The following is a 25,165-nucleotide window of genomic DNA, read 5'->3' as shown; positions in this document are numbered from 1 at the left end:
GTTCTCCAATAAAGCATTTACGGCTACAATTGGAGCTGGTGCCTGTTGAACATTTGCTGGCCTTTGTGCATATCCTTTATGGGGATATCTAGGTTTTCCCTGATGTGGGATCCCTACTCCTTTTACTGTGCAGTTTCTACTTAAGTGTCCTGTTTGTTTACAGTTAAAGCATGTTCGTGTTTCGGGTGAAGACATGTGGTGTTGTGGGGTTTGCGCAGAGGGTAAAGGTGGGGGATAAGAAGTTGGTGGATAGCCTGGGACCTGTGGTTGCATCGGGTTAGTGGGATAGAGTTGCGTTTGTTGTTGAGTGGGGTTAGTGAGAGTGGGTGTGTGTGCAAGTGCAAGCGTGTCTGTTGGCTGTAATGTTACCGTCATTCCCTCCAGAGCTTGTATACTGACAGCCATTAGTTTCTCGCTCTGGGCTTCTCTCTTTTTGGAGATGTTCTTATCATGTTCAATGGCGGTTTCTATGAGGGTATCTATTGTAAGTTCCCGCCAGCCAGGCTGTGAGGTCTGTACCCGAATTTTTAAACTCTCTTTCAGACCGTCCACAAGTACTGTGACTATCATTCCCCGGTGGTGAGTGCTATCTTTAATTTCCTCTATCCCAGTGTACTGGGTGATAGCCTGCAGAGCCCGATCGCAGTAATCTTCTGCAGTCTCACTCTCTTTCTGTTTAATGGTGAAAATTTTGTTCCAGTTAACTACTACAGGAAAATATATACCCAATTGAGTTACAATGCGGGAAATGTTACCTTGGTTTACTTGATCTGTTAAGGGGACGTCACCATCCAATACACAATCCGTGATAAATTTTGTCACGTCGGTATTGCGTGGCAGATAGGCCCTTAACACCACACGCCAATCTTTATAAGTGGGTTCATGTGAACTACCCAAAGTTATTGTCCGAATGGGATGCAGAACTGTAGCGCTGACACCTTTGACCTGGTTCCCTGGCTGGGGGTTTAATCTGCTGCTGCTACGTATGGTATTAACAACCTCCTCTACGGGTGCAGAGTGTGTTAACACTTACCTTGCGGTTACCGATGGAGATGGCGGCACCACCCGTGATTGTGGTGATGCAGCATCTATCATTTGCACAGCATGGGAAATGGCAGACATTACAATAGGCTCATCATCCACATCATAAACATTTTCTTTATGGTTGCTTAAGAGAGGGTACAAATTGCTTGTTACATTTTTATGGGTATTTTTGACATTGACTGCACCTACACCCCCATCTGCATAGGGTGGTGGTGTGCGTGAACCATCTGTACTACCTTCTGCGATGCTACCTTGCAGTGCGTGCGCGCTATAAAGCAATGCATCCGCGGCGCTATTTAGCATCACCGGCGCATTGGCCGAGACTGTGCCCGCGACGCCTGCTTGCGTCGCGGGTACCTCCTTCAGCCACATTTCCCCCTCATGCTGCCACAGTTTTAAACATTCAAAATATTTAACCTTTTTCTCTCAGGAGCGCATCAAACTGATGTGATCCCGAACATTGTCTAACACATTTTTATCAAAACTACCAGTTCTGGGAAACGGTCTAGCACTCTTCCTCATCATATTAAACCATAAATCACAATAACTTATTGCATCAGTACTGTACTTGGTATGCATGATACGACGGGCCGATCCGATTGGTGCCTCCATTAGCAGCACATCATTGCCTAACATTTCTACTGTTTGCATGGCTCCCATTCTGAGACAACTCCTATGCTTTCCAATAAAATTTTAAACCAGTGAAAGACAATCAAGATACTTTCACTTACCTGTGGACGATTTAAGTCGGTGGCGCCCACACACCTGGATAAGATTTAGTAAGGCAACTTCCACACCTGGATAAGATTTGAAAAAGGCAACTTCCACACCCAGATAAGATTTAGTAAGGCAACTTCCAAGCCTATGAGAGTTTATATGTCGGCTACTCTCACGCACCTCTATACAACAAAGACAACATGTACACCTGCTACTGTGTATAGAACGGTAAAGCTGCTTACCGAGCGACTAGGCTAACCCTTGCACCTAGCCCTTAAGGATCATACGATACCCTTAACTTTGTTCAACAAATATTCACTGTTACACACTTTTTTTCCTGCGTAGAAAAATACACGTCAACCCAGATATTGGTAATAGAAAAAAAATGTAAACCTCAATGGCTTTGTTCAAACACATGGCAGCACAACCGGAAGTACGTGTAAGCAATTGTGCGACTAGTCGCATACATAGTGATGCAACCAGGCCCACGTGGTATTACCTTAATGCTATTATGCGACTCCCTCTAAACTTTTATCATAGAGAGAAAATGACTTTTCTCTCCCTGTCCCTGGATTCTGATCAGCGCTTCCTCTACACAATAACCGGCAGTACGCTCTCAGCAACACCGTGGTAATCAAAGACTAATGCGTCTCTCAAAAGGCGCCTCCACCCTTTTGCTGAGAGAGAACTGACCGAGTGTTACCGTGTATCAGATAACGTGATAAACCTACGAGCCCCCAACTGTTGAATTGTGCAATGAACCTTTAGTACATTCCTGCCTATAAACCTCTAAGATTCACCTGCCTAGAACCTCTAAGACAAAACCTGCCTATACCTTCTAAAACCATACGGTGTCGCTAATTAGCACTGTGTTTAATTATACCATTAATAAAACTCTAAGACAGTTGAATAGCGGTCCAACGCGCTAAAGATTATTATTCAGTTAAAAGTACAAATGTTACCACACTATGATCTAACAATGAGCGCAAACTAAATTGTACAAACATTAGGTCATAAGGTACAGTCAATACATACGCGTGCGCTCTGGGACCAGATACCGGCATCAATAATGAGACCTTCGTCGGAACAACATAACAGGAACACCGCAGCCTGGCATCTCGTTTCAGAGCACTCACATATATACCCGTACTGGGATAAGCAATACAATAGAATACATTGGCAGGTTCTCATTGGTTCCTCTTCTTGCTTCTTCCGTTACAGTACAATTCATAGGTCAGTGCAAAGACTCAACCCAGCCTCTAACAAGCCTGATTGTGTTCACCTTCCCGCTGCATAATAAATCTAATGTAACTATGGCATACAACATTTCAAGAAGTTATCATCTCTCACAATCATATTTCATAGCCGCATGTTCTGATCTCCTCACCGATGCCACCTGAACGCTGTGGGAACAGAGTAGGTCAGTACGGCACCAAACACGGTCCAATTGCCATTTACTAAGCCATAGTTACAGAAAACATTCATTTCTTTATATGCTGACATTGCGATTAAACCAAATAATAATCATTCCTTTCGTGCTGCGGGACCATTGCTTTTAAATGTGTATGCGGGGAGAAATGACCCTAAATTGTGTTGTGCGTTTGAGGGTCTGTGGGGCACTTAGCGACCAGCACTAAGTTGGAAAGGCTTCTGTGTATGTGTGTGATCATGCCAGTATGGGTTTGGGAAAGATCACTAAAAAGCTGGCTGTGCGTCTAAATAGCTATTTTGCGTTGTCCTATGTTTAACATGAAGTGCAGGGAAAACACCACTAATTTGCTACTGCTCAAATATAAGTCAGTAGTGATTTTAATGTGTTGGAAAGTTATTTTATGTCTGCTAAACACCGTCGGTAGGTGTTTGGGGAAGATTGTTAAAATGCTGTTCGTGCTACTTTTTAGCAACTTTGCGTTGTGAGTAGCAAAATTGCTACTTTTAGCAATTTTGCACTGTGGATTGTGTACTATGTATTTTTGACAAAATGGCGCTTGTGTAAGCTTTCTTTTCTAAAATTGGAGTCTTGCTACCATTCACAAGATGGCGTCTTGCGGCCAGTCGCAAAATGGCGTCGTCGTGATTAAATTTTAAGCTGAACTTGTCTCAGCCAATTATTCAGCTTTGACGGACACTACTACTGTGGCCATTATGTGTAAGGGGCAAAACTACTGTGGCCGTTATGTGTAAGGGGCACTACTACTGTGGGCATTATGTGTAAGAGGCACTACTACTGTGGGCATTATGTGTAAGGGACACTACTACTGTGGGCATTATGTGTAAGAGGCACTACTACTGTGGACTTATGTGTAAAAGGGGCACTACTACAGAAGATGTTATGTGTAAGGATCATTATTACTTTAGGCATTATGTGTATAAGGGGCAGTACTGTGGGCATTGTGTACAGGGGGTCATTCAGACCCGGTTGCAAGCGCTGATCGCTTGCAACCGGGTTGATGTTCCCCCACTGGGCATGCGCATGTCGGAGCCGGCTCCGACGTGTGCATGCGCGAGACCCGGCTAGCGATGGGCGGTCTGTTGCTAGGGGTCTCGCAGCAAAGGGGGTGAGCTGTCGATGGTGAGTGACAGCTTGTCCCATTTGGGAGGCGGGCAGGGGGCGTGGCCAGCCAAACAGGCATTCCCGAAGGAATGCTTGCCATTTGGGGGCAGCCCCACTGACATCACCAGTGATGTCAGTGGGGAGCTTCCTGCTCGATGAGAGCGGGAAGATCCCTGGGGCTTGCGAGTGCCGAGACCCAACCTTAGGGTCTCGTTGCAAGCCCCAATGGTCACGATGGTCTTGACCCACGGCTCCGACATGCGCATGCCCAGTGGGTCAACATTGACCCGGTTGCGAGCGCTCAGCTCTTGCGACCGGGTCTGAATGAGACCCTATATCCTTTCCAATCGATTAGGTATTTAAGATGTTTGAAATGATACCGGGAATCTAGGATTCTTTCAACTTCGAATTCTTCACCTCGCTGAGTTTGAACATCCAGAGTATTGGGAAGAATTTTCTGGAATCTGTTTAATATCAGTGGCTTTAGCAGTGAGATGTGAAAGGAATTTGGAACACAAAGAAATGGTGGTAATTTCAATTTGATGGCAACTGGATTCAGAGCTCTGATGATTGGAAATAGACCAATGAAGCGGGGAGCAAGTTTCTCGGAGTCTGAGATTACGAGTGGAGAGCCAAACCATATCTTCAGGTTGAAAACTTGGAACAGCCCGTCTCTCGCGATCGGAGAATCTCTTATACCAAACCGAGGCTTTGGTCATGGTGGAATGCACCTTCTTCCATATGTTAGAGAATTGTTGAAGAAATTCCTTGGCAGCGGGCACATCCAGGCTTGGGAGTAGGGAGAATTCTGGAACTCGAGGATGATGACCGAACACCATGAGAAAAGAATAGATTTAGTAGAAGTGTGATAATGGCTGTTATGGGCGAACTTGGCCCACGGGAGTAGCTAAATCCAGTAATTTTGAGTGGAGGAGATGAAGGTGCGAATAAATTGTTCCAGGTCCTGGGTGACCCTCTCAGTTTGCCCGTTGGTTTGAGGATGATATGCGGTAGAGTATTTTAATTTCACCCGTAGAGCCGAGCAGGGAGATCTCCAAAACTTTGCCCTAAATGGCACCCCTCTGTCGGAAATAATTTCGCAGGGAAGACCATGTAATCTGAAAATCTCCTTTATAAAGGATTGAGCAAGTATTGGTGCAGATGGAAGTCCAGTAAGGGGTACACAATGGGCCATCTTAGAGAACCTGTCCACTGCAACCCAAATCGTATAATGACCCCGGGAAGGAGGGAGGTCAGTGATGAAGTCCATTGACAAGTGCGTCCATGGTTGCAAGGGAATGGTTAAGGGTTGGAGCTGCCCAGGCGGAGCCTGTCAGGGCACTTTGTGTTGAGCACATTTGACACATGAGGAGACATAGGGCCTGGTTCAGAGTTGGGAATAGAGAGAGATAGCACTTAACTGAGTACCTGGACAAACCATGTTGCAATGCAAGGGGTGTAAATACATAAAAAAAAATTGCATGTAGGGTAAATACTGGATTCTTTTACATGCAGCCCACAAATACTGCACAGCTTTATTATTACTGTACAATTTACATGTCAGTTTGGACATCTCCCTCACAAATCTAAATCTCTCTGCACATTTTAAATCTGTCCCACCTGCAGTGCAACATGGTTTCACCAAGATGATCAGTTGAGAGAGATATCTCTCCCTATCCCCAACTCTGAATCAGGCCCATAGTACCTTACGTCCGCTTTCATTGAGGGCCACTAATACAAACGCTGGACGAACTCAAGGGTTTTGTCCATTCCTAAATGTCCAGAGAAATACAAAGCATGAGCCCACTGTAGTAATTTCTTGGGGAGATTAAGAATGACAAAAGTTTTCCCGACAGGAGGCATTGAAGATAACTTGGTAGAAGCGAAGGTAGCTGGATCCAGACTTGGATGAGACTGTTCCATGGGTAGATCAGAATCACTCACCATGGAGCGAGAGAGTGCATCAGCTTTGCAGTTTTCTGATCCGGGACAACAGGAGAGTTTAAAGTTGAACCTGGAGATGAACATTGCCCATCTGGCTTGCCAAGGGTTTAAGCAATTTGCAGACTTAACATATAGCAGATTCTTGTGGTCTGTATAAATGGTGATGGGGTATTGGGCCCGCTCTAGGAGATATCGCCATTCTTCGAGCACCAGTTTTATGCCGAGCAGCTCTTGGTCACCGATAGAGTAGTTCCTCTCTGCTGGCAAGAAGTTCCGGGAAAAGAACCTGCAGGGATGAAGTTTCTCATGTTCAAGTCATTGGGAGAGAACTGCACCAACACCTTCAGAGGAGGCATCCACTTCCAAGACAAATAATCGAGTAGAATCCGGTTGCTTTAAGATGGGAGCAGAGATGAACGCTTGTTTAAGGAGTTGAAATGTGGAAGTAGCTTCGACGGACCATTTAGTTGGATTTGCACCTTTGCAGGTGAGGGCTGTGATAGATGCTACCAACGTTGAAAAACCCTTCACAAACTTGCGGTAATAGTTGTGGATTTCAAAGATGAAGGAAGCGACCAATCAAGAATGGCTTGTAGTTTTGAAGGATCCATTTGAAGACCTATTCCGGAGATGATGTACCCCAGGAATGGTACACTTAAGACTTCAAACAGATATTTTTCCAGCTTGCAGAAAAGTTGGTTGGAGCATAATCTCAGAAGGACCTCTTTCACCTGATTACAATGGCTCTTAAGATCTTGAGAAAACCTCAAGATGTCGTCCAAGTAGACGACCACAGACTTGTATAGAAGATCTTGGAAAATTTCACTGATGAAGAATTGAAAGACAGCTGGGGCATTGCAGAGGCAGAAGGGGATAATGAGATATTCGTAATGCCCATCTCTGGTGTTGAAGGCTGTTTTCCATTCGTCTCCAGGGCGTATACGAATTAGATTATAGGCTCCTCTTAAGTCAAGCTTGGTGAAAACTGTGGCTCCTTTGACCCTGTCAAACAATTTGGTTATGAGGGGAAGAGGGTAGCGATTCTTGATAGTTATGTCGTTAAGACCTTGGTAGTCGATACATGGGCGTAACCCACCATCTTTCTTTTTTACAAAGAAAAATCCAGCCCCAGTGGGAGATGTGGAAGGTTGAATAAAGCCTTTACTTAAGTTTTCCTTGATATACTCTGACATGGTTTGAGTCTCAGGAAGAGATAGATGATATGTTCGTCCTCTGGGAGGATTCTTCCCAGGGATCAGGTCTATGGGACAATCCCAGTCATGATGGGGAGGCAAGAAATCCACGTTTTGTTTACTGAAGACATCTAGGAATGCTGAATAAGACTTGGGCAGGCCTGCAGGACCCTGTAGGGCAGAGGATCGATCAGGTACTACCCGATGAAGGCAGCCCTTGAAACAATCAGAACTCCAGGAGGGTATCTGTATAGTTGACCAATCAATTTGTGGAGAATGTCTATGTAGCCAGGGTAACCCAAGAACTAGAGAATGAGAGCCTTTGGGAATCACTAGGAAGAACAATTCTTTAGAATGGAGCACCCCGATGGTAAGTTTAAGTGGCATGGTAAGATGAGTGATGGTTCCACTAGTAATGTGACTACCATCGATGGCGGTTAAAGTGATGACTCGAGGCAATGCTTCAACAGAAATCCGATGTTTATGGACAAAGGGCCTGATTCAGAGCCGCTCGTAAGCGGCCGCTGGTCAGTTCCGAGCGATGTTTGCAAAACTGCGCATGCGTACGGATCATAATACGCATGCGCGAACCAGTCAGTGCGGCCGAAAATCGTTTGTTCGCTAAATAGTGAATGCCTGCTATTTTGAGTGAGAGGAGGAGGCGTAAGTGGGTGGTAACAGGGGAAGGTGCTTGAAAACGGGGAGTGGAGATCCGAACGCAGGCGTGCTTAAAGGTCAAAACAGGCGTTTTAAGGGTGTGCATAATTAATACAGCAGCGTCATTGACCACGTCACTGGGTTATTTTATAGTCATAACTGCTCGCAAGATTGCGGTAGGAAAAACCAACCACAAGAATAGCGAGCAGTTCATACGCTGGTCGATGTACTCGATTAATCTAATAAATAGCGGACATGACGTCGGAAGCGAGCGGCCAGGGGGCGTAGTTTTCCAAAAAACGACCGCATGTTTTGTTCGCTCGTTCAGACCTAAAGGCGTGAACAGACCGCAAAGAGTGAACGGTTCATTTGAATAGCCACCCCTTTTTCCTGAACGAGCGAGCGCAAATAGCGTCCGGCTCTGAATCAGGCCCAAAGTCCGTAGTCACAAAGTTTCCTGCCGTTCCAGAATCCAAAAGAGCTAGTACAGCTTTAGGACCTCGAGGAAGCTTCAACTGAGCCTGGATGGTGAAATCTGAGCTCCTAGGTGAGTCAATGGCAACTCCTAACTTAACCTCTCTGTCATAAGTTAGGAGGAGGCTTAAGATATAGCAGATTCTTGTGGTCTGTATAAATGGTGATGGGGTATTGAGCCCCCTCTAGGAGATATCGCCATTCTTCGAGTGCCAGTTTTATGGCGAGCAGCTCTTGGTCACCGATAGAGTAGTTCCTCTCTGCTGGCAAGAACTTCCGGGAAAAGAACCAGCAGGACAAATGGTCGAATAGAATCCGGTTGCTTTAAGATGGGAGCAGAGATGAACGCTTGTTTAAGGAGTTGAAATGCGGAAGTAGCTTCAACGGACCATTTAGTTGGATTTGCACCTTTGCAGGTGAAGGCTGTGATAGGTGCTACCAACGTTGAAAAACCCTTCACAAACTTGTGGTAATAGTTGGCGAAGCCTAAGAACCGCTGTGTGGATTTCAAAGATGAAGGAAGCGACCAATCAAGAATGCCTTGTAATTTTGAAGGATCCATTTGAAGACCTGTTCCGGAGATGATGTACCCCAGGAATGGTACACTTAAGACTTCAAATAAATATTTTTCCAGCTTGCAGAAAAGTTGGTTGAAGCATAATCTCAGAAGGACCTCTTTCACCTGATCTCGATGGCTCTTAAGATCTTGAGAAAAACTCAAGATCTCGTCCAAGTAGATGACCACACACTTGTATAGAAGATCTTGGAAAATTTAATTGACGAAGAATTGAAAGACAGCTGGGGCATTGCAGAGGCAGAAGGGGATAATGAGATATTCATAATGCCTATCACTGGTGTTGAAGGCTGTTTTCCATCCGTCTCCAGGGCATATACAAATTAGATTATAGGCTCCTCTTAAGTCGAGCTTGATGAAAACTGTGGCTCCTTTGACCCTGTCAAACAATTTGGTTATGAGGGGAAGAGGGTAGCGATTCTTGATAGTTATGTCGTTAAGACCTTGGTAGTCGATACATGGGCGTAACCCACCATCTTTCTTTTTTACAAAGAAAAATCCAGCCCCAGTGGGAGATGTGGAAGGTTGAATGAAGCCTTTACTTAAGTTTTCCTTGATATACTCTGACATGGTTTGAGTCTCAGGAAGAGATAGATGATATGTTCGTCCTCTGGGAGGATTCTTCCCAGGGATCAGGTCTATGGGACAATCCCAGTCATGATGGGGAGGCAAGAAATCTGTGTTTTGTTTACTGAAGACATCTAGGAATGCTGAATAAGACTTGGGCAGGCCTGCAGGAGCCTGTAGGGCAGAGGATCGATCAGGTACTACCCGATGAAGGCAGCCCTTGAAGCAATCAAAACTCCAGGAGGTTATCTGCATAGTTGACCAATCAATTTGTGGAGAATGTCTATGTAGCCAGGGTAACCCAAGAACTAGAGAATGAGAGCCTTTGGGAATCACTAGGAAGAACAATTCTTTAGAATGGAGCACCCCGATGGTAAGTTTAAGTGGCATGGTAAGATGAGTGATGGTTCCACTAGTAATGTGACTACCATCGATGGCGGTTAAAGTGATGACTCGAGGCAATGCTTCAACAGAAATCCGATGTTTATGGACAAAGGGCCTGATTCAGAGCCGCTCGTAAGCGGCCGCTGGTCCGTTCCGAGCGATGTTTGCAAAACTGCGCATGCGTATGGATCGTAATACGCATGCGCGAACCAGTCAGTGCGGCCAAAAATCGTTTGTTCGCTAAATAGCGAATGCCTGCTATTTTGAGTGAGAGGAGGAGGCATATGTGGGTGGTAACAGGGGAAGGTGCTTGAAAACGGGGAGTGGAGATCCGAACGCAGGCGTGCTTAAAGGTCAAAACAGGCGTTTTAAGGGTGTGCATAATTAATACAGCAGCGTCATTGACCACGTCACTGGGTTATTTTATAGTCATAACTGCTCGCAAGATTGCGGTAGGAAAAACCAACCACAAGAATAGCGAGCAGTTCATACGCTGGTCGATGTACTCGATTAATCTAATAAATAGCGCACATGACGTCGGAAGCGAGCGGCCAGGGGGCGTAGTTTTCCAAAAAACGACCGCATGTTTTGTTCGCTCGTTCAGACCTAAAGGCGTGAACAGACCGCAAAGAGCGAACGGTTCATTTGAATAGCCACCCCTTTTTCCTGAACGAGCGAGCGCAAATAGCATCCGGCTCTGAATCAGGCCCAAAGTCCGTAGTCACAAAGTTTCCTGCCGTTCCAGAATCCAAAAGAGCTAGTACAGCTTTAGGACCTCGAGGAAGCTTCAACTGAGCCTGGATGGTGAAATCTGAGCTCCAAGGTGAGTCAATGGCAACTCCTAACTTAACCTCTCTGTCATAAGTTAGGAGGAGGCTTAAGATATAGCAGATTCTTGTGGTCTGTATAAATGGTGATGGGGTATTGAGCCCGCTCTAGGAGATATCGCCATTCTTCGAGTGCCAGTTTTATGGCGAGCAGCTCTTGGTCACCGATAGAGTAGTTCCTCTCTGCTGGCAAGAACTTCCAGGAAAAGAACCAGCAGGACAAATGGTCGAATAGAATCCGGTTGCTTTAAGATGGGAGCAGAGATGAACGCTTGTTTAAGGAGTTGAAATGCGGAAGTAGCTTCAACGGACCATTTAGTTGGATTTGCACCTTTGCAGGTGAAGGCTATGATAGGTGCTACCAACGTTGAAAAACCCTTCACAAACTTGCGGTAATAGTTGGCGAAGCCTAAGAACCGCTGTGTAGATTTCAAAGATGAAGGAAGCGACCAATCAAGAATGGCTTGTAATTTTGAAGGATCCATTTGAAGACCTGTTCCGGAGATGATGTACCCCAGGAATGGTACACTTAAGACTTCAAATAAATATTTTTCCAGCTTGCAGAAAAGTTGGTTGAAGCATAATCTCAGAAGGACCTCTTTCACCTGATCTCGATGGCTCTTAAGATCTTGAGAAAAACTCAAGATCTCGTCCAAGTAGATGACCACACACTTGTATAGAAGATCTTGGAAAATTTAATTGACGAAGAATTGAAAGACAGCTGGGGCATTGCAGAGGCAGAAGGGGATAATGAGATATTCATAATGCCCATCACTGGTGTTGAAGGCTGTTTTCCATCCGTCTCCAGGGCATATACAAATTAGATTATAGGCTCCTCTTAAGTCGAGCTTGATGAAAACTGTGGCTCCTTTGACCCTGCCAAACAATTTGGTTATGAGGGGAAGAGGGTAGTGATTCTTGATAGTTATGTCGTTAAGACCTTGGTAGTCGATACATGGGCGTAACCCACCATCTTTCTTTTTTACAAAGAAAAATCCAGCCCCAGTGGGAGATGTGGAAGGTTGAATGAAGCCTTTACTTAAGTTTTCCTTGATATACTCTGACATGGTTTGAGTCTCAGGAAGAGATAGATGATATGTTCGTCCTCTGGGAGGATTCTTCCCAGGGATCAGGTCTATGGGACAATCCCAGTCATGATGGGGAGGCAAGAAATCCACGTTTTGTTTACTGAAGATGTCTAGGAATGCTGAATAAGACTTGGGCAGGCCTGCAGGACCCTGTAGGGCAGAGGATCGATCAGGTACTACCCGATGAAGGCAGCCCTTGAAACAATCAGAACTCCAGGAGGGTATCTGTATAGTTGACCAATCAATTTGTGGAGAATGTCTATGTAGCCAGGGTAACCCAAGAACTAGAGAATGAGAGCCTTTGGGAATCACTAGGAAGAACAATTCTTTAGAATGGAGCACCCCGATGGTAAGTTTAAGTGGCATGGTAAGATGAGTGATGGTTCCACTAGTAATGTGACTACCATCGATGGCGGTTAAAGTGATGACTCGAGGCAATGCTTCAACAGAAATCCGATGTTTATGGACAAAGGGCCTGATTCAGAGCCGGACGCTCTGACCAGAGTGCTCGCTCTGAATCAGGGCCCTCCTCCATTAAAATGGAGCATCCTCCTGGACGCTCATATAGCTGTGGGTCACCACCCACAGCATATACGAGCGTCCAACAAGATGGTCGCGATGGTCTTGACTATCGCGACCATCGGACTTGCGAGTGAAACCCTGTGGTCGGGTTTCTCAACCACAAGCCATGGAGTGATTTTGGCTCTATCAGAGCCAAAATCACTCCCACTGACATCACTACCGTCTTCAGACGGTAGGTGTTCTCATGGGAACGCCTCCGTCTGGCAGGCACGCCCCTGGCACGCCCACCAAAGGGGCGTGCTGTCAATCAACATCGACAGCACGCCCCCTTTGGTGCGAGACCCGGAGCGATGGAAAGTCCTTCGCACGCCGGGTCTCGTGCATGCGCACGACGGAGCTCCCTCCATCGTGCGCATGCGCAGTGGGGACCATCGACCCACTTGCGAGCGTACTGCCGCTCGCGAGTGGGTCTGAATGTCTACCAAAGTCCGTAGTCACAAAGTTTCCTGCCGTTCCAGAATCCAAAAGAACTAGTACAGCTTTAGGACCTCGAGGAAGCTTCAACTGAGCCTGGATGGTGAAATCTGAGCTCCTAGGTGAGTCAATGGCAACTCCTAACTTAACCTCTCTGTCATAAGTTAGGAGGAGGCTTAAGATATAGCAGATTCTTGTGGTCTGTATAAATGGTGATGGGGTATTGAGCCCCCTCTAGGAGATATCGCCATTCTTCGAGTGCCAGTTTTATGAGGCAGCTCTTGGTCACCGATAGAGTAGTTCCTCTCTGCTGGCAAGAACTTCCGGGAAAAGAACCAGCAGGACAAATGGTCGAATAGAATCCGTTTGCTTTAAGATGGGAGCAGAGATGAACGCTTGTTTAAGGTGTTGAAATGCGGAAGTAGCTTCAACGGACCATTTAGTTGGATTTGCACCTTTGCAGGTGAAGGCTGTGATAGGTGCTACCAACGTTGAAAAACCCTTCACAAACTTGTGGTAGTAGTTGGAAAAGCCTAAGAAACGCTGTATGAATTTCAAAGATGAAGGAAGCAACCAATCAAGAATGGCTTGTAGTTTTGAGGGTTCCATTTAAAGACCTGTTCCAGAGATGATGTACCCCAGGAATGGTACACTTAAGACTTCAAATAGACATTTGAAGTCAATGGCAACTCCTAACTTAACCTCTCTGTCATAAGTTAGGAGGAGGCGTTTCCCGGACGGATGGGACAGGATTTAACTAAATGTTGGGGCGACCCGCAATACATACAGAGGTTCTGTCTCTGCCTTTTCTGTCGTTCCTCAGCCGACAACCGGGAGTGGTTGACCTGCATGGGTATTTCGCCCACAGGAGGAGAAGGTAGTCGGGAAGCTGGACATGGCCTTCCACGGTCGAATCTGACCCTTTCCAAGGCACGCTTTCTGTGTCGTAGGTCCACTTTGTTGCAGAGAGAAATTAAATCATCCAGTCTGGGTGGAAGGTCACGGGAAGCCAGATCGTCTTTGAATCTCTCGGAGAGACCACTCCAAAAGGCTGCTATGAGGGCATCCTCGTTCCAATTGAGTTCTGACGCCAAGGTCTGGAACAGAATGACATACTGTTCTACAGTTTTGCTGCCTTACTGAAGGTGTAGAATGTCTGCTGAGGCAGAAGTGGTTCTCCCAGGTTCATCAAAGATCCTGCGAAAGGTGGAAACAAATTCTGGGTAATTAGCAAGCAGGGGATCCGATTTTTCCCAGTGGGGTGATGCCCAGTCGAGTGCTTGCCCGGAGAGCAAGGAGATTATGTAGGCTACTCAGGTCCTGGTTGTCTGGAAATTGGTTGGTTGAAGCTCAAACTGAATCTTGCACTGGTTTAAGAAACCCCTGCATAGTTTGGAATTATCATCGAACTTGCTTGGAGAAGCGATTTGGAGTCGGGCAGCAGGTGGTGCCATGGGGGGAGATGATACAGAGGAGGGAGCTGCAACTTGAGCGCTTACTGGAGCGGGGTTAGATAATAACGCCTGAATGCTATCCAAGCGAGATGACATATCCTGAATGAATTTAATAACTTGTATTTCTGAAGGCTCCTGTCTTTCCAGATGAGATAGAAAATCCTGAGAAGAATCAACTCCAGAACCTTGACCACTTGCCGAGTCCATTGGGTCAGTGCAAACTGTCACAGACGAAGGATTGAGAGGCTGTGTTCCCGGGCTGGATCTTGTATCTGGTTCGCTAGATCCAGATGCTCTCTGAAGGAGACTGGGTTTAATGAAATTCCTACGCATGAAAAGAATACTTGATTAAATTGTTAGTTGAGAGAATCTAGAAGAAAGATTGGTCCACCGGTTAGGACCGGGAGATGACTGGACTCCAGATAATTGGAGGAAGGCTGGTTCACCAGTTAGGACCGGGAGGTGACTGGACTCCAGATAATTGGAGGACAGCAGGTTCATCGGTTAGGACCGGGAGGTAACTGGACTGCAGGACATTGGAGGATGGCTGGATACACACAGAAGTATAAATACTGCAGAATCAGCAGATACGCTGGGGAAGTACAGTGAGGAGGCTCACTAGATAAACTAAGAGACTTATTGCACTGGCAACTTGCTAGTGGGACAGGAGGTCCCTTTATACTGGACGCCAACTGGCCGGATTTCAGAGGGAGAGCTGCTCCATTGGTGGAGGCAGCATCACATGACTTGGCCCAAGATGGCTGCGCCCTTCTACTCCATGGGACGCTGGAGCCGCCGCCGCAGGAGGACAGCTGATACCAGCAGAGATCAGTGGAGGAGAAGAGAACACCGACGGAGCCAGCCAGAGGGGATGGAGCCGCTGCAGCACCATGCGGGCACCGAGGGAGAGCATTCACAGAGGTAAGTAACGGGGTCTGATTCTGGTGTCTGACAGTGATGTAATGGGAATAAGGGACACTACTGTGTGGAGTAATGTAAATCAGGGGCACTATGGACCTCATTCAGAGTCGGTCGAAGCGGCCGCACGGTCGTACGGGAAAAGGGGCTGGATATGCAAATGATTCCCTCGCTAGTTGCGTCCCTAAGTTCAGATCGGTAGCTGACCGACCAAGGGGAGGAAGCAGTCGGAAGACAAAAAAATACGCCCCCTTCTCGTACGCATTACACGTCATCTCCGGGCATATAAGAATTTATTCGAGACCATCGGGAACCATCAGAACTGGTCGTAGAGCTTAAGGTTGACCATAACCTCTCTTAAACTCTACGATCATGTCAGTGTAAAAACCTCCCATGTCACATGTGCCATGACGCTACTTTGTTAATTATGCACTCCCATAATCCGTATGCACTCCCATAAAACGCCGTTCGCTAAATGAGGCACGCCTGCGTTCGGATCTCCACTCCCCCGTTTTCAAGCACCTTCCCCTGTTACCACCCACAAACGCCTCCATCTGTCACTCAAACTACCGACCTGGCTGTGTTCAAGGAGAGAGAAATTTCTCATTGTAGCGGCTAGTTTGCGCACGCGCATTGCGAACTTTACGCATGCGCAGTATAGCGAACATCGGTGGCGTACGACCGTGCGGCTGCTTCGACCGACTCTGATTGAGGTCCTTTGTGTGGTATAATGTGAATACGATTGTGCTACCGTGTGGTGTAATTCGAATTAGGGAACTATTGTGTGGCAATGCCACTTCCTTGTGAGACCATGTCCCTTTTTGGCACGCACTGTCCTTTTCTAAAAAAAAAGGGAGTGAGGCCGCAAAATTATAGTTTGTAGGGGGGCGTCCTGCCAGGAGATAGAGTCTGGAAGCAGCAGCTCGGCATCCAGTGTGGCACTACGCATCCTCACACCACTCACTCACCAGCTCCAGTCCCTGCTCCCTGTTCAACAGGGTTGTAAATTAGAAAACAAGTTGTGACAACCGCTGCCTAAGTACATACGCTCAAACACCTGTGAGTAGCGCTGTAGCCCCTGACCCTGCCTAAAGGTGCCCACACACATACCGATATGCTCACGATCCAATTTCTTGTCCAATTTCCTCATGAACTTTCACGGGAGCTCTTTTGCCGTCGTGATCATGATTTTGCCAACAAATCACCCAATCTGTTTCACGATCTCACGATCTATCGGATCGTACGCATTGTGAGATTGGTCGGGAGTTAAAAAAAAAAAACACAGGCTCTTGACTATTGCTGGGAAATTTAAATAGCCATAACAATGGGAGGGACTAGCTAGGGAGTATAAACAGCATGCGCCCTTTAAACTCTGTGCACATTCTGCTCTGCTACTAGATGAGGCTAAGTGTATTCCTGCTGAATCCTGTACATTGCTACTGTGCTCTTTGCTTTTGGCTTGCCTTTTACAAAGTTTATTCTACCTGCAAGTGTGTGCTACCTACCTGCATTCTATCCTGATCCTGAATTCTGTACTGATGCATCCCTATCAGTATAGAGTGTTGGTCGCCGAACCTGGGGTCCGGGAGATTAGGAAGAGGGCCCAGCGAAGAAGGCCGAGAGCATGCTGGACTCAGGAGTGGCTGCTACAAAGGGATACCCGCTCTCACATGTCCCTGCTGATGGAGATCAAGGAGAACAACCCGGACGACTATCGGAACTACCTGCGCATGGATGACGCCACCTTCCAGGAATTGCTGCATCTGGTGACCCCCCACATCCAGAGACAGGACACAAGATGGCGGAGGGCAATCCCTGCTGAAGAGAGACTGGTGGCTACCCTGAGGTATCTGGCTACAGGAAGGTCACTGGAAGACCTGAAGTTTGAGACACTCATCTCACCTCAGTGCTTGGGTGTCATCATTCCGGAGACCTGCAAAGCCATCGTTAAAATGCTACAGTACCACTATTGCAAGGTAAGTAAAAAACACACACCACACATTGGTTTCTTGTGTAAAGAATTTTTTTTTTTTTAGTTTTCACTCAACATATAGTAAAAAATAGCCTGCATTTAGTACAATGTGCACTGACCTGTAGGCAACTGAAAGTGTGCTCTAAACTGTGTGCAATATCCTTTTTTTTATAACAATTTTACATAAGAACATTATCACCAAATTTTATGAATCCCAATAGGTAGCTGGCTGTATGTGATAGGGTGGGTCAGACGCCAGTTTGAACAGGCCAATACACTCATGACACAACTATATATTGTGGCCCCGGCTTCCAGGAATGTGTACTTGTTCCATGTGTGTAGTGACCTTGTCCAAATGGCGTCATCACCACCCTATCCCATGCAGCAAGCACCTATTGGAATTCATAAAATTTGGTGATATTAAAAGCAAGAAAAAAAACAACAAAATTAAATATCACCAAATGTTATGAATCCCAATAGGTAGCTGGCTGTATGTGATAGGGTGGGTCAGACGCCAGTTTGAACAGGCCAATACACACATGGCACAAGTACACATTGTGGCCCCGGCTTCCAGCAATGTGTACTTGTGCCATGTGTGTAGTGACCTTGTTCAAATGGCGTCATCACCACCCTATCCCATGCAGCAAGCACCTAATGGAATTCCTAAAATTTGGTGATTTTAAAAGCAAGAAAAAAAATGACATCTCTGTATAACGGGGCGATTCATCCACTGCATCCAGCAGAGCATTAAACAAGGTTGTGCTGGTGCTTGGAGGGGGAGTAATATCTAAATGGGCAGGTGGGGGGGTGGACATACCTATTTGGGGCAGGGGAAAATAGCATTGGGTCTGCTATGTACGTAAAATTGTTGATATTTTTGCTCATACAGCGACTCAAAAGGTCGTAGTTTAACCTGAGAAAATTTCTTTGGGTATCTGTATCCATATTTCTCAAAGTGCTGTTCACATGAGCTGTGAAATCATCTATTGCATCAGGGGGTTTCTGCAGCAGACATTCTGCATTTTGGAAATAATTGTCCTCACAGTCAGTAAGGTTCTCCTTTCTCCCCTGTTTTTTTTCTTTTTTTGCGGTTGTTGGGTCCAGGTGGAAGTGGAGTTTCCACTTGTGTTTTATTCTCCGGCTTACTGTCACCACCGAGCAGACTGAGGTCCAGTGTGTTTGCTAAATCAGGGTCTTGGGCGGGAGTCTATATAGGAAAAAAAACAAAAATTAAATATTATAGTCATGTTTTAACCCCTTTTTTACTATTTTTACAGTGTCCTAACACCGTGGAGGTGTGGGCCAGCATCGCGGAAAATTTTGAACAACGTTGGAATTTTCCTAACTGCGGAGGACCCATCGATGGGAAACACATCCGCATCAACCCACCTGCCAACACCGGATCATATTACTACAACTACAAAGGATTCTTCAGCATCGATCTCATGGCAGTGGTGAATGCCAACTACGAATTTCTGTTTGCGGATGTCGGCAAGAATGGCCGTGCTTTGGATGGTGGGTCCTTCAAACAGACGACTTTCTACCAGAGACACCAACAAAACCTTCAACTTGCCCTCACTGGACCAGACAAAGCAAGGCCTAAATTACGTTTTCGTAGCAGACGAGGCTTTTGCATTACATGAACATGTCATGAAGCCATTTGCACAGAGGGGCCTGACCAGAGAAAAGAGGATCCACAACTACCGTCTATCCTGGGCACGGCGCATTGTGGAAAATGCGTTTGGAATAATGAGCAACCGCTTTCGCATTTTCCACACCACCATCAATCTACGTGTGGAGAAGATAGACTGGGTAGTGATGGCGTGCTGTGTGCTGCACAACTTTCTGCAAAGAAAATCTACCCAACGAGGACCAGTCCCAGCTAGAGCAGAAGATGTAGGACCCCTGGAGGACATTGGACATTTTAAATCTTTGTCTGCACCACCAATTACAACAACATCCACCGCAAAGAAGTGAGGGAGGAGTACATTGCCTATTTTAACGGACCAGGTGCTGTGCCATGGCAGGATTACTGTCTGTGAACTACTGACTAAATTGGACATTTGGGATTGAACAACAAAAACATTGAGGATTTTGCTTTAAACTGTGTCACTACTTACCAAGACTTCTGCAGACGGTCCAGGCCAGTGGCGTAACTAGGGTATTTGGAGCCCAGGGCAAATTTGAAAAGGGAGCCCCCCCCCCGGTGTGTGGCAAAAAAATGGGCGTGGTCACTTAAAAATGGGGCATGTCAACATGACACACCCCTTTATTTTCACACTGAACATTCCTATCCATATGCACCTTAACCCCAGTAGTACCCCTTATACAGTAACCCCAGTATGCAGTTGTGGTCCCTCTTGTGCAGGCCCATAGTAGTGCCCCTTATACAGTATCCCCAGTAGTGGTCCCCCTTATGCAGCCCCCAATTAGTTCCCCTTACTCAGTACCCCCAGTAGTGGCCCCCCTTATGCAGTGCCCCCAGTAGCAGTCCCCACAATGCAGTGCACCCAGTAGCGGTATCCCCTTATGCAGTGCCCTTTATATAGTGCCCCCAGTAGTAGTCCCCCCTATACAGTGCCCTTTATATAGTGCCCCCAGCAGTAGTCCCTCCCCATGCAGTTTTCCCAGTAGTGGTCTCCCTTATGCAGGCACCCAGTAGTGATCCCCCCTATCCAGTGCCCCCTGTAGTGGCCCTTCCTATTATTGCCCCCAGTAGTGGTCCCCCCAGTGCAGTGCCTCTAGTAGTAGGCCCCTTTTATAATGCCCCCAGTGGTAGTTCCCCCCCCAAGTAGTAGTCCCCAGTAGAGGTTCCCCCTCCCGATTAAGTGCCCCCAGTAGTAACCCCCCCCAGTAGAGGTTCTCCCAATAATGGTGCCCCCAGTAATTAAAAAATATATATATAAAAATATACTTACCTGAATCCACGCTGCTGCTCCGGCCCGCGACACCGCTCCCGTCGCTGTTGTGGAACTACAGATCCCAGGATGCCCTGCCACAGTTTTAACATGCTGATATTTCCCAAGGGTGGGTGGCAGGGCATTCTGGGATCTGTAGTTCCACAACAGCTGGAGGCCGAAAGGTAGAAGACCCCAGCTTTAAATGATGTGTGTTTCTAAATGTAATGTATGGTGATTATTTTGTTAAATACATGTTTATTTTATTTTTTTTATGTTATATTGCTTAAAATGTATTTTTATTTTATCTGTATTTAATTGATTTTTCAACATGTTTATTATTAATATTTTATGTTATTTCAATATGAATAATTTTCCTGGAATGTATTTTTTTATCTTGATTAAATATTTTTGTCTATTAATTTTACAAAAAAAGATTTTTTTTTTATAATTAATTATTAGGTGGCCCCATGACATTGGTGGCCAGTTAGTGGTTAGATAGGGGGCACACATTGATGGGCAGTGGGAGCTTAATGCATGACTCAGCCACCTCCTGCCTCATTCCGGCGGGCGGTGGCTGGGTCATGCATTTATTACCTGGGAGCAAACATTGGTGGGCAGTGGGAGCTTAATGCATGACCCAGCCACCGCCTGCCTCATTACGGCGGGCGGTGGCTGGGTCATGCATTTATTACCTGGGGGCACACATTGGTGGGCAGTGGGGGAGCACATATTGGTGGTCAGTGTGGTTGCATTTAAACTGTACAAATACTTACCAAACTTCAGACAAAACAACACTTCATTGTGCAACTATCTTAGTCCATATACGATGCTGCACAAGATGGCGATGGGCCGTGCACAGGAAGCTGTCAGTCAAATTCCACGTTGTGCAATGAATTGTACGATTCGTCTTGAGGAAAAAAACCCTCACGATCGGCTTCCATCGTGTTCCAGGTTGGCAAATCTGTCCTACAGCACGGCAGATCTGAGGATGCTAGGTACGACGAGCGGGGACGTGCATCACATCGTGATCGTGAGTGGGGACTCACGATTTCCTCACGATTTGGCCATATTTTACATGATCTGTCGTCATGATTCGTCGAAATCGGCCAAATTGGATGAAAAGTCGGTATGTGTGTGGACACCTTAACTCCTCTAAGAGACTGTGAGTTTTTTTCCTAATAATTAATAATAATTAAATACTTCAACTTCAAGCCACAGAGACAGTCTATAGCTGCCCTTTCAGCCCTAGTGACAGGGAGGGTATGTATACATTTGCTCAGCACTGTATAGCAGTGGCACTCTGCAGTATGTTATAATGTACAAGGATCTCTGTAGTATGCAGGCAATGCTCAATGATTTTCTAATGACTTATCAATGTACAGTTGCTAGGTTTACTCATTGTAAAAATATGTCATGGATATCTGTTTAGAAGCTTTTCATGAATGTTTAGTATTGAACAAAGCATATTGTAGAACGTTATTTCTAATCTGTATTTTAAGACACAGGTCTCTACATCTAGGTACAATGATACACAAGGTCTTCAATTACAGCCTGGTATGCAGCAATACTATATATTGTAGTCGGACCGGGTTTCTTCTAAATAAGAGGAACTTGGGACTCGGGGCGTGACAAGGAACATGGGTCAATGTGTGTATAGGGCGTGTAGCCCCGCAATAAGTATTTTATTTTGTTTGTATTTTTTTTATTGCAAGCATGGACACGGCCCCTATCAAGCCACACCCCTGAGCTCAGGACGCCAAAGGAAACTTTTGCCATGAGCTCCAGAATTTCTAACCGGCCCTGAATAGACAACTATTTCCACCCACCATCAGCTGAAACATTACAGTTGTAGCACTCCTATTTAATAAATAGGCTTATTTTCCCCAACCTACAGCACCCCAATATCAAGTTAGTAAAATTTGAATGATCTCTGGTGAAACTCAATATTAATTTATTAACACCAGTATTTAACAGATGAGTCAAATTTCAAAGTCAAATTTAATAGCTCTCCACACCACATTAAATAACCCACTAGCCCCCATTTTACCACTTAAATTAATAATGGGTTATTGCCAATACCACCACTAGAATGTACACATTATATTATTACTTTCACAAAAAAAACAACTTACCTGCTTTCCAAATGGGTGCATGGATTTGTTCAGGAACAAACTTTTCCCCAACAACCACACTGTGGTCCATGAAATGGGTGAGCAGGAGAAAGAAGGGAGGAAAAGACAGCGCCACTTGTCACCTAATATATCCAGCTGCCAGTCTGTGTCACCCGTCCTTCCTCTGCGTCACTCACAGGTACTGAGCCATTACTGGGTGCTGAGAGAGGGACGAAGAGGTGCAAGGGGTGGGAATGTGAGTAAAGAGGAGCATGGAAATAGAGCAATGGCTATCCCTATGTGGAAGACAGTAGAGAGGAGAATAGTATCTATGATCTATGACAAGTAGAATTAGGGAGCTGGTTATGGGGAGGGGACGGCCACCCCTCCCATGCTGGCACCCCTTCCCATCCATCACCTGGGTACCTCACTGGGGAACCCTACTCTGCCAGATATGCTTAGCTGCGGGACCTGGGTAACTTGTCCCCTGTGTCCCCCCCTTATTCTGGCTCTGAGCTGCACCCTTGCCTGTGAGTGGCAGCTACCAAAGATTAGAAGAGTCTGTACAGTTACACAATCCTGTAGTAGATTGTTTCAGCAGGTGCAGATCTCAGATATGCTGCAAAAGTGGACAGGTGTGGAGGCAGGGGCTTATTTATAATGGGTGCAGGGTGTGCGGTGCACATGGGCTTTGGGTCCAGGTGGCGCCCTCACCGCACACTCTGCACCCATACTTTTTTGTTTATACTTGCCTATCTGAAGTCCCTTCGGAATAGTGCTACTAAAATTGCCTGGAAAATGGCCGCCGCTGCCATTTTTCTGCCGTTTTGCGCATACACAGTAGGAAATCACTGGGAATATGGCTTCCGCACCATTTTCCTGGTGGCAGCCTGGGCCCCATAGCAGCCCCATTCTCGGCACCTACTGTAGCTATGCCCTTGCCTGTGAATGCCAGTGATTGGCAGCTTGTCTGCCAAAGATTGGAAGAGTGTGTAGGGTGACACAATCCTTTCAGCAGATGGTTTCAAGAGGGTAATAGGATGACTGAGCGCTCAGTCATCCTATTGCCTTGTCTAAATCGAACTACACTGAGCTGCTTACATATACACAGCGCAGCATACTATTATCTACCTCAGATGGTTTCAAGAGATGCAAATCTGACAGGCAAATTGGACAGGTGCGGAGGCATATATTGGGTGTTGAATCTGTGTCCAGGTCTCCAGTATGTTTGTGTCAACAGTCTGCTCTGGAGTTGGATCCCCATGGGATAGCACAAGTGTGTACCCATCCTAGTTATGCCGCGTCACATTAGATGAATAATTTGCTTTATCCATTGCTTCTAAATTAAAAACTGTAGAAAAAATGGTGGGAGGTGTCTGAAGGGGTAAGGGTGACAGGCTAATAGTGGTATGTAGTCCTACCTGAAGATGTTATTTAGATTATTTTTCCGAAGTCCATATCAGCAGTCGTTCTCCAGAGTGACCTGCTCAGAGTGAAGCACAATCTGCTAATCACACACAGGACAGGCAGTCCCAGGGGGAGGTGTTTTATGCGACTGGACTGCCAATTCCGGCTGCAATTAACAGAGAGAGCGTTTCCAATAGCCCTACCCGGCTTCTAGGGGCTGCAGCTGATGCAGTCCCTAGAAGCCGGTGTTTGTGTGCATGTGCCACTCCCGGACAATTGCCAGTTGAAGGTACTAAAACTATTACATTATACAGGTGTAATATTGGTCCTTGGAAGTTCCTATGAAATATAACTTCGTAAGCTCACTGAGATCCTCTATTATACAGTAAAGCACCCAGCAGGCGGTCAGCCAGTCTTTGTCCCTTTAACCAATCCAGGTGGATGAATGGATTATTCACGTACATTCATCTGGAGGTATTCCACACTTGGATACATATCACCTGCTGGGACCTATACTGCCATATTAATAAATACAGTAAAAGAAGTACACAATGTAGAAAAATACTTTTTTAAACAAAAACTCCCCCAAACCCTCTTCTATGCTTGCTAATAATCAACAGGAAAGTGGGGTAAAACCCCCAAAACATATATATATATATACTCTACATTATTGCTCCTAGCTGAGTCCCATCGCGACTTTTTGACCAGTAAGCTGGCCAGCAACTCACCATAATATGATTAGCCAGAACATGAGAAATCTTGTAGCTAGACCCCACATGGAGATTTGCAGTCACAATGTATTGGTTAGTTGCTGATAGGACTCCTGGAGCAGTTCTGCTTCATGGTTTGTTTATTTTTTGAATTATATAACTATTCTCCTTGAATTAATAACATTAAGAAATAATAGGATTCTTTTGAAATTAGAGGTGTAAAATATATTAGAGAATAAATAATTGGTGGAGTCTTTATTTAATAAAGTATTTTCTCCACGATATGTGCAAGAATTTTTGGAGCGCCCCCAACTCCCCTATGAATTAAACTCCAATGCACTGAAAGTTTGTAAATTTGTAGGAGGAGGGTCTATTATAAAATATGTGTCTGGTTGGTCAACTTCATTAAAGGACCAGTAAACCCTACCAAAAATATCCAACCCCCGGCAAATATGCCCCGTTTTAAGGGCATTTTAAGGGTGCGTACACACGGTACGATATCTATGAACGATATGGATGATATCGTTCAACAATATATTGTTCGTATCGTTCATTTTTATGCAGTGAACGACCAATGATGCGCATTCCCGCATGAACGACAACGATATCTATGATCGTCCGTACATGCAGGCCAGCTTGCACGATATTGTCAACTTTGCCTGTTCAGAGATATG

Source organism: Taudactylus pleione, unplaced genomic scaffold (assembly GCF_031769625.1).
Source record: "Taudactylus pleione unplaced genomic scaffold, aTauple2 ptg000065l, whole genome shotgun sequence".
Classification (NCBI taxonomy): domain Eukaryota; kingdom Metazoa; phylum Chordata; class Amphibia; order Anura; family Myobatrachidae; genus Taudactylus; species Taudactylus pleione.
This window is presented reverse-complemented; position numbering follows the sequence as displayed.